A 10,489-nucleotide genomic window follows, 5' to 3' on the forward strand; every position below is an offset into this window, starting at 1 on the left:
TTCACTGAGAGGTGAAGTGTAGGTGAACAGAGAAGAGTGTCCCAATTGTTCTGTTCTTGATCTGTCAGTGAGGACTCAGTCTCCAGGGAAAGGTACTGTTCCCAATTCCAATGGATTCCTGGTCTTTATCATTGGGTGAACTGACACCTGGAGGTCTGATGGTTATTATCTTTAAATGACTCCTGCCCAATATAATAGTAATTAATATGTGTGTGTCCTCCTCTAATCTGTAAACTTCATTGTTTAGGAGTGTGGGGACATTTATTGGCCGAAATTGAGGACTGTACCACAGCTGTTCAAATTTACATTCACTTTCAGTGTTACAGAAACAGGACAGTATATAGTTTGAGGGGACAGTTAAAATCTCTCTATAGTCACATGTTGATAAATTTGTGGAATAGCATGATAGATCTGTAACTAGTGATCTCTCGCTGAATTACCACCATTCTCCAGATTGAATTCCATTTCACAGTTGCTTTTGCCCAGCTCACCAACTGACATAGATCTCCCTGCAGTCTATAGATAACTTCCCCACTACCAATGACTAATGTTTATATCACCTGTAAATTCAATATCCTACTTCCAATTCCAGATCAGCGATATATACCAGAAAAAGCAGGTGACCAACACTAAAATGTGAGGATGAAACAAAGAACTGCAGAACTTCGTCAGATGAGGACCTGAAATGTTAATTCTGCTTTCTCCTCACTAAAGGCCATACAGCTCAGATTCTCCAGTAATATCTCATTAGTTTATGAACCTTGAGGAACTGAATTATTTCAGCCTAGCACACACATCAATCTTTCTATAATCGATTTGATCTACATCTACACTCCCTCCATCGACCATTCTTGTTCCTTCAAGGAAATTAGTCAAGTTCATCAGACATGACCTTCCCTTAACAAATTCAAGCTGACTCTCTTGGATAAAACTTTCACTCTCTGTATGGTTATTTCTATCATCTCTCAGAGCTTTCCCAGTCATTTTCCCACCACTGGAAATGTGATAGCAGCTGTTCTCCTCTCCTTATTTTGAACTTGCACCATCCAACCAATTATTGTCTGTTGGTGATGATAAACTATTTCCACTGGATGAAGATTCTAGAAATGGGGGCATAGTCTAAGAATTAAGACCATAAAACCATAAGACATAGGAGCAGAAATTAGGCCATTTGGCCCATCGAGTCTCCTCCGCCATTCAATCATGGCTGATAAGTTCCTCAATCCCATTCTCCCACTTTCTCCCCGTAACCCTTGATCCCCTTGATAATCAAGAACCTATCTATCTCAGTCTTAAATGTACTCAATGACCTGGCCTCCACAGCCTTCTGTGGCAGTGAATTCCATAGATTCACCACTCTCTAGCTGAAGAAATTTCTCCTTATCTCCATTCTAAAAGGTCTTCCCTTTACTCTAAGGTTGTGCCCTCGGGTCCTAGTCTCTCCTACCAATGGAAGCATCTTCCCAACATCCACTCTGTCCTCATATGTTAAGCTTTTCATTCCTGGGACCATTCTTGTGAACCTCATCTGAACCCGCTCCAGGGCCAGTACATCCCTCCTGAGATATGGGGCCCAAAACTGCGCACAATACTCCAAATGTGGCCTGACCAGGGCCTTATAAAGCCTCAGTAGTACATCGCTGCTTTTATATTCAAATCCTCTCAAAATAAATGCCAACATTGCATTTGCCTTCCTGACTACTGACTCACCCTGCAAGTTTACCTTGAGAGAATCCTGGACCAGAACTTCCAAGTCTCTTTGCACTTCAGATTTTCTGAATTTTCTCCCCATTTAGAAAATAGCCCATGCTTTTATTCTTCTTACCAAAGGGCATGACCTCACACTTTCCCACCTTGTACTCCATCTGTCATTTCTTTGCCCACTCTCCTAACCTGTCCAAATCCTTCTGCAACCTCCTCAGCACCTCAATGCTACCTGCCCCTCTACCTATCTTTGTATCATCTGCAAACTTAGCCAGAATGCCTACAGTTCCTTCATCTAAATCATTAATGTATAAAGTGAAAAGTTGTGGTCCCAACGCTGACCCTTGCGGAACACCACTTGTCACCAGCTGCCCTCCTGAGAAGGACCCTTTTATCCCCACTCTCTGCTTTCTGCCAGACAGCCAATCTTCTATTTAGGGCCAGGTCATTCAGGAAGGATGTCAGAAAGCACTTCTATACACAAAAAGTAGCGGAGGATTGGAACTCTCTTCCTCAAGTGGCGGTTGTTTTGCTAATTCAATTGTTCAATCTGAGATAAACATTAATAAGCAAGGGTATCAAGGAATATAGGCCCAAGGTACATAGAGTTAGGCCACGGATCCAGCTTTTGAATGATGAACAGACTCAAACGGCAAAATGGCCTACACTTATTCTTACGTTTCAAAACCAACTTTCCAATCAGGCAAGTATGAGTCCATCGTTCCTTTTCACGTTGGTGTCATTATCAATCCAACCTATCATTTTACCTTGTTACCACACTGTCACATGGGGTCATGGAACTGGGGACAGTTGACAGCATGGAAAGAAGCCACGTGGCTCATCGTGTTTGTGTGAGTAAAACCAAATGAACTCATTGCCAAAACCAGGTTTGAACCAGGCTAGAGATAGTAAGAACTGCCGATGCTGGAGTGAGAGATAACACAGTGTGGAGCTGGGGGAACACAGCCGGTCAGGCAGCATCAGAGGAGCAGGAAAGTTGACGTTTCAGGTCAGGACCCTTCTTCAGAAAATCCAGAAATTCATTTTCTGAGGAAGGGTGCCGACACAAAACATCAACTTTCCTTATCTTTGAACCAGGTTGGATCTTCGGTGAAACATTCTCACAACAGAACTATTTCAACCAAGAACATAAGGGACTATCCAGCATCTGCAGTTCCTGCTATCTCTGATTCCAATAATCCATTTGATCTACATCACAAACACTATCTCAATTGACCATTCTTGCTCCTTCAAGGAAAATCGGTCAAGTTCATCAGACACAACCTTCTCTGAATTAAACTCTCACACCCTAGTTGATGATTTATATTGTGTCTCAGAGATTTTCCAGTTGTTTTCCCACCACAGGAAATATAATAGCAGCCAGTCTCTACTCTTTTCATTTCTAACTCGAACTGTCCAACACAAGTGGAACGACCATTGTCTGTTATCTCCATCTCTCTAATCTGGGAACTTCACTCTCCCACAAGCTAGCCTCCACTTCAAGTCGCAAGTGGGAACTGCAACAAGCCCGCAGAAAATTTCAGGGTTTGTCAGGGTTAAAGAAACAGCTAATATTAAGAAACAAATTCTGTCTGTACATTCCATGCTCAGATTGTGCGAATTTAGATTGAAATATAAAGCAACCGATTCTATGTCGCGATGAATATTGTTTGGACATTTATGAACTTGCCGACTTCACATTTTATTTGTGATTGTGCTGTACAAGACAAATTTTGAGTTTAACAATGAATGGGATGAAATACAGAAAGAGTAAATTCCAAATAAAAATGCAAAACCCAGGACCTCTGGTGTTTTTGAGGCACCGGTTTATTTTAACCTCTCATAGATCTGAGACTTTAACCTGCTGAGCGTCTCCAGCGGCGTCTGTGATTATTTGAGATCCCCAGTGTGAGCAGGCTGTCACTTCTTGAATACTAAAAGAATTCCTTTGCAGGAATGGATATTTAAATATGAAATGGGAAGCAGCAGACGAAAAAGAATCAGAATACCAGAGTAATTCTCTGTCGATTCCACACTACAATTCATAGAAACCAACATGAGGAGAAACAATGGATGCTTTGATGAGAGATAGTAGGAACTGCAGATGCTGGAGAATCCGAGACAACAAGGTGCAGGGCTGGATGAACACAGCAGGCCAAGCAGCATCATAGGAGCAGAAAGGCTGACGTTTCGGGCCTAGACCCTTCTGCGATGACCGGGAATCGCACCCAGGTCAACTGCTTGGAAGGCAGCTATGCTCACCATTATACCACCATTGTAAAACACTAATACTGCATCACAATGCCTAAACATACTTTACAAAACCCTCATCATGATAAATTTGATAGAACTGAAGTAAAATAGAAATTGATGGCAAAATTTAGCAGGTCTGGCAGCATCAGCCGCAAAACTTTTCAGTTTTGAAGAAAAGTCACTGAACTCGAAACATTAACTCTACTTTCTCCCTACAGAGTACGACTGGCGAGAGAGTGCAAAAACTGGGAGTTTTTGAGCATAAATCTTATCTTTTACATTCTTAAAATCTAAAAGAGTGGGTAGTGGGTTTTTTTACGTGCTTAAGGCTCTGCCTCCGCACCTATTTCTTTGAACAGGAATCTAACCCACCCTCTAACGACCCCGACTCCCACCTCCAGCAAACTCCATCCTCCTGGGCACTACCTCCCGGCCTCCTACCCTTCCTCGATCTCTTCATCTCAAAATGCCACCCATGACATCAATCACTTGGATCTCTCCACCCCTCCCACTTATTGCATACTCTCCCCGTCCGAACGTGCAGCCCTCGCTCCCTTCGCCCCAACCCCAACCTCACTTTTAAACCAGCCAACAGGGGGTTGGGGTGGGGGTGCGATGGTAGTATGCTGTACTGACCTCTACATCACTGAAGCTAGATGCCAACTCTCTGATAGCTCTTCCTACCATTCCCTCGATCCTGACCCCACCTCTGATCATCAAACTATCATCTCCCAAACCATCAACAATCTCATCACTTCAGGGGATCTCCCGTCCACAGCCTCCAACCTGATAGTTCCCCAACCGTGCATATTCTCTGTCAGATCCACCCAAAATCCATAAACCTGACTGCCCCAGTTGACCCACTGTCTCTGCTTGCTCCTGCCTCCTACCTTGACTCCATTCTTTCCCCTTTGGTCCACGAATTCCCCTCCTACATTCGTGACACAATCTACACCCTCCACCTTTTCCAAAACTTTCAATTCCCCGGCCCCCAACACCTCATCTTCACCAAGGACATACAGTCGCTGTACAACTGTATCTCCCACACTGCTTCTCCCTCTGCTTCTTCCTCTCCCATAGGCCCAACCAGTCCCCCTCCACCAACACTCTCATTCGCTTGGTGGAACCAGTCCTCACTCTTAACAATTTCTTCTTCGATTCCTCTCACTTCCTACAAACCAATTGGGTGGCCATGGACACCCACATGGGCCCAAGCTATGCTTGCCTCTTTGCAGGATTTGTGGAACAGTCCTCACCCGCAACTACACCGGCACCATTCCTCATCCCTTTCTCCGCTATATCAATGACTGCATCGGTGCGGCCTTGTGTTTCCACGAGGAGCTCAAGCAGTTCATCAACTTCGCCAACACCTTCCACCCCGCCCTCAAATTCATCTGGACCATTTCTGACACCTCCCTCCCCTTCCTGGACCTCTGCATCTCCATCTCCGGAAACCAACTCACCACCGACATCCATTTCAAATCCACAGACTCCACAACTACTTTGACTACATCTCCACTTATCACCCTCCTGCAAAAATGGTATTCCGTACTCCCAAATTCTCTGCCTCTGCCACATCTGCTCCCAGGATGAGGCATTTTATTCCAGGACATCCCAGTTATCTTCCTACTTTAGGGACAATAATTTCCCCTCCTCTGTGGTTAAGGATGCCCCTCAACCACATCTCCTCCATTTCCTGCACTTCTGCCCTCAAACCCTGTCCCCCCAACAGCAATAAGGATAGAGTTCCTTTAGTCCTCGTGTACCACCCCATCAACCTCTGGATCCAACACATCATCCTCCGGCATTTCCGCCACCTAAAATCAGACCCCACCACCAAAAATAGACTTTCCTCCCCACCCCTGCCTGCTTCCCGCAGGGACTGTTCATTCCGCAAATCCTTCATCAGTTCTACACTCCCCACCAATTCCTTCATCACACCCAATACCCTTCCTTACAACCGCAAGAGGTGCACCACCTGCCCCCACACCTCCCCTCTCACCTTCATCCAAGGCCCCAAACAATCCTTCCACATCCAGCAGATATTCACCTGCACTTCATCCAACGTTATCTATTGCATTTTTGTTCCCAATCTGGTCTCCTCTATATCAGGGAGACCAAATGCAGACTCAGGGATCGGTTCGCAGAGCATCTGCAATCTGCACACATCAACCAACCCAATCTTCCGATTGCTATTGATTTTAATTCCCCCTCCCACTCCCCTGATGACATGTCCATCCTTGACCTTCTCCATTGTCAGAGTGAGGTCAAACATAAACTGGAGGAACAACACCTCATATTTCACCTTGGAAGCTTATAGCCCAATGACCTTAACACTGACTTCACCAGCTTCAAAATCCCTCCACCCCCAGCCTTATCCCATGTCCAGCCCTCCCCCTCCAGGCCTGACCTAACCTGTCCCTCTTCCTACTCACCTATGCGTTCCACCCTTCCCACAAACCAATCACAATAACCCCTTACCTGCACTCACCTATCACCATCTCCCCTCCCCTTCCCCCAACTCCACCCCCTCCCTCTATTTATTTCTGGGCTTCCCTCCCCCTCCCCAGTCCTGCAGAAGGGTTTTGGCCCAAAATGTTGACTTTCCTGGTCCTCTGATGCTGTCTGACCTGCTCTGCTTTTTCCAGTCTCACACCTATAGAGACTGTCTGCAAATTTAAACATGCTCTCCTAGTGCTACAACTACTTAATCTAATTAAGCTAACAAAGTAAGGTGGTTATGTCTGGTTCTTGTAGCAGGGCAAGCCTTATAGTCCAGTATAGTATAACAGCAAGGCCTAAAGTGCTCCCAGCATGGACTGAGACTGGCAAGAGACTCAAAATGCTGGGAGTTGAGCTAATGTGGGCATTGAGGCAAGTGAGAGAGAGAGGCTATGTCTTATTCCAGCCATTTTTGCAAAGTGGTGTTTTGTGGTTGAGGTGCTGCTAGTTAGATTTAAGAGCGGGCCTAGGTGAATACCAGGCTTTGTTCAGGAGGGCAAGCAGTAATACACTAAAAGAAAAATAAGACCCTCTAAGACCGCTAGCTGCTAAAGGAGCAAAGATGGCAGTCAGTGGAGTGTTATATTCTTCCTGTCAGATGTGAGAGATCAAGGAGCAGTTGACTGTCCCTGGTGACTATAGCTGCAGGAAGTGTGTCAGGTTTCAGCTCCTCTCAGACCTCATGGATCAGTTGGAGTGGCAGTTGTATGCACTGAGGAGCATACAGGAGGCAGGGAGTGTGACAGATACTACCTTCAGGGGAGCTGGTCATACTACAGGTTCACTCAGGAAGTTGGGTGACTGCCAAGAGACATAATCCTGTGACTATCCCCCTGACAAAACAAGTGTACTGTTTTGGATACTGTTCTGGAACAGCCACTGAGGGGAATAGAGCAGGAACAGCAGGGTATGGCAAAGTCCAAGCAAGCAATTGTGATAGGAGACTTTCTAGTCAGTGGCACAGACAGGCATTTCTGCAGCCACAAGGGAGATTCCAGGATGGTGTTCTTTCCGTCTGGTATCTGGGTCAAGGACGTCTTAGAACTGTTGCAGCAAATTCTCATAGGGGAATGTCAGCTGCCAGAGGTCGTTGTACAGATTGGTGCAATTACATAGGTCAAAAAAGGGATGAGGTCCTGCAGAGTGAATACAAGGAGTTAGGCACGAGGTTAAACAGCAGGACCTCAAGAGTAATAATCTATGGATTACACCTGGTGCTATGTGCTAGTGAGAGTAGGAATAGGAGGATAGGACAGATGAATGCATGGCTGAGGAGCTGGTGCAGGGGTCAGGGATTTAGATTTTTGAATCATTGAGTCTCTTCTGGGGCAGAAATGACCTGCTCAAGATGGATGGGTTACATCTGAACTGGAGGGGGACCATTATCCTGGTGGGGAGATTTGCCACAGCTGCTCGGGAGTGTTTAAATTAGCCTGGCAGATGGGTGGCATCCTGTGAGACAAGAGAGAAGGTTGAGACTGGCACAGAAGTTAAAGAGAGCAAGTTAATTAGACAAGGCAGGTAGGGGACAGCTGAGAATGAGCTGAGACTGATAAATTATACAGCATTTACTGCAATGCAAAAGGCCAGGCAGGTAAGGCAGATGAACCCAGGGAATAGATGGGAACATGGGACTGAGATATCACTGCTATGACAGAAACATGGCTGAGGGAGGGACAGGGCCAGCAGCTCAATGTTCTAGGGTACAGATGCCATAGGAAGGACAGAAAGGAAGGCAAGAAATGAAGGCAGTTGCGTTTTTAATTAGGGAAAACATCCTGGTAGTGCTTAGAGAGGACATTCTTGGGGGATCATTGAGTGAAGCTATATGGCTGGAACTGAGAAATAAGAAGGGGGTGATCACTTTATTGGAATTGTGGAATTGATATTGAGGCTCAGGTCAAGAAAACGAAGGAGGCATATTTAAGGTTTTAGCAAAGATTTGTAGCTCAGGTTGTGGGTGAGGTTTGTGACTTGCTCAGCCAGATGGCTTGTTCTCGTTCAGACGTTTCGTCACCATACCAGGAATTCCTAGAGGCATGGTTTTCAACCCATAATGCAATCAACAAACATATTGGATCCCATATACGAACCCACGCAGAACAAAACCGGAAATGACACTACTCACCATAACTGACCGGATGGTATAAATTCCAAGGGGAGATGAAGAAGGCATATGTCAGGTAAAGACAGTTGTGATCAAGTGAATCCCTTGAGGAGTACAGGGTGTGTAGGACTACACTTAAGAGGAAAATCAGGATGGCAAAAAGGGGACAGGAGACGAGGTTGAGGAAAATCCAAAGAGATTCTAGAAGTATATTAAGGGCAAAAGAGTAACTAGGAAGAGAATAGGGTCCCTTAAAAATCTGCAAGGCCATCTACCTGGGGAGCCACAGAAAATGGGTGAGATCCTAAACCACTATTTTGCATCAATATTTACAGTGGAGAAAGACATGGAAGCTAGGGAACTCTGGGCAATAAACAGTGATGTCTTGAAAAATGTCCACATTATGGAAGAGGATGTGCTGGAGATCTTAAGATGCGTGAAGCTGCATAAATGCCTGGCATCTGATCAAGAACAATGTAGGAAACTAGGGAAGAAATTGCGGGTGTTGTAGCAGAAATATTTGTATCATTGATAGCGACACGTGAGGTGCCAGAAGACTGGACGGTGGCCAGTTTTAAACTATTATTACAGAAAGGCTGCAAGGAAAACCCAGGGAGCTACAAACTGGTGAGCCTGACTTCAGTAGCGGGTAAGTTGTTGGAGTGGATTCTGAGAGACAGGATATACATGCGCTTGTAAAGGCAAGGTCTGATTAGGATAGTCAACATGGCTTTGTGTGTAGGAATTATGTCTCACAAACTTGATTGAATTTTTTGAAGAGGTGACCAAGAAGATAGATGAAGGCAGAGCAATAGACATTGTCTACATGGACTTTAGAAAGGGTTTTGACAAGGTTCTTACACAGTTAATGGTAGGATCCTCAGAGGTGTTGTGCTGTGGCTGTACAAGACATTGGTAAGGCCACATTTGGAGTACTGTGTTCAAATCTGGTCATCCTGCTAAAGGAAGAATGTTATTAAACTGGAAAGGATGCAAAAAAGATTCACAAGGATGTTACCAAGACTGGAGGGTTTGCGATTTAAAGAAAAGCTTGATAGGCTGGGATTTTTTTCCCTGGAGTACAGGAGGCTAAGGGGCTTACCACATAGATGTGGATAAAATCATGAGCGTCATAGAAAAGGTGAATAGACAAGTTTTTCTTCCCCATGGTAGGGGAGTCCAAAACTAGGGGGCAAAGGTTTAAGGTGAGAGGGGAAAGATTTAAAAGGTACCTGAGGGCAACTGAGATGTTCAGTATTTGGAACAAGCTGCCAAAGGGAGTGGTAGAGGCAAGTACAATTACAACATCTAGAGTACATTTGGACAGGTACATGGTTAGGAAAGGTTTAGAGGGATGTAGGCCAAACACAGGCAAATGGAACTAGTTCAGTTTCAGAAACCGGTCAGCATGGACAAGTTGGGATGAAGAACTTGTTTCCATGCTGTATTACTCCATAACTCTGACTTTATGCTACCAGAGCTGCTGAGTATCGCCGGCAATTTCTTTTTTTTATTATTGCGGATCTCCAGGCTCTGCAATTCTGTATTTTAAATAGAGCTGACCTGCAGAAGGGGATATTAGATTAGGTGATAATAACTCATTCATACAGGTAGATGTGAAGGAGCACCCTAAATTGGAGAGGGGTCTGGGTAATTGGAGAGGTTTGAAGGGGGAGTGCAGAAGTTTGGACTGCTTAGCTGAAAGCATGTTTCTTAATACTGTATTGATTAAAACACAGAAGGTGGCAGAGGAGCAGATGAGCTGGATGATGTTTAGGTTGTGCAAGTACAATGTGTTCATGTGTTCATGACATTCTATCTAATATTAGCCATTCCTAGCACTGGATTCACTGAGGGGCAAGTGTTTGTGAACAGAACATAATGTCCCAGTTGAATCAGAGATAGTAGGAACTGCAGATGCTG

The sequence above is a fragment of the Rhincodon typus genome, chromosome 11, assembly GCF_021869965.1.
Source record: "Rhincodon typus isolate 14 chromosome 11, sRhiTyp1.1, whole genome shotgun sequence".
Classification (NCBI taxonomy): domain Eukaryota; kingdom Metazoa; phylum Chordata; class Chondrichthyes; order Orectolobiformes; family Rhincodontidae; genus Rhincodon; species Rhincodon typus.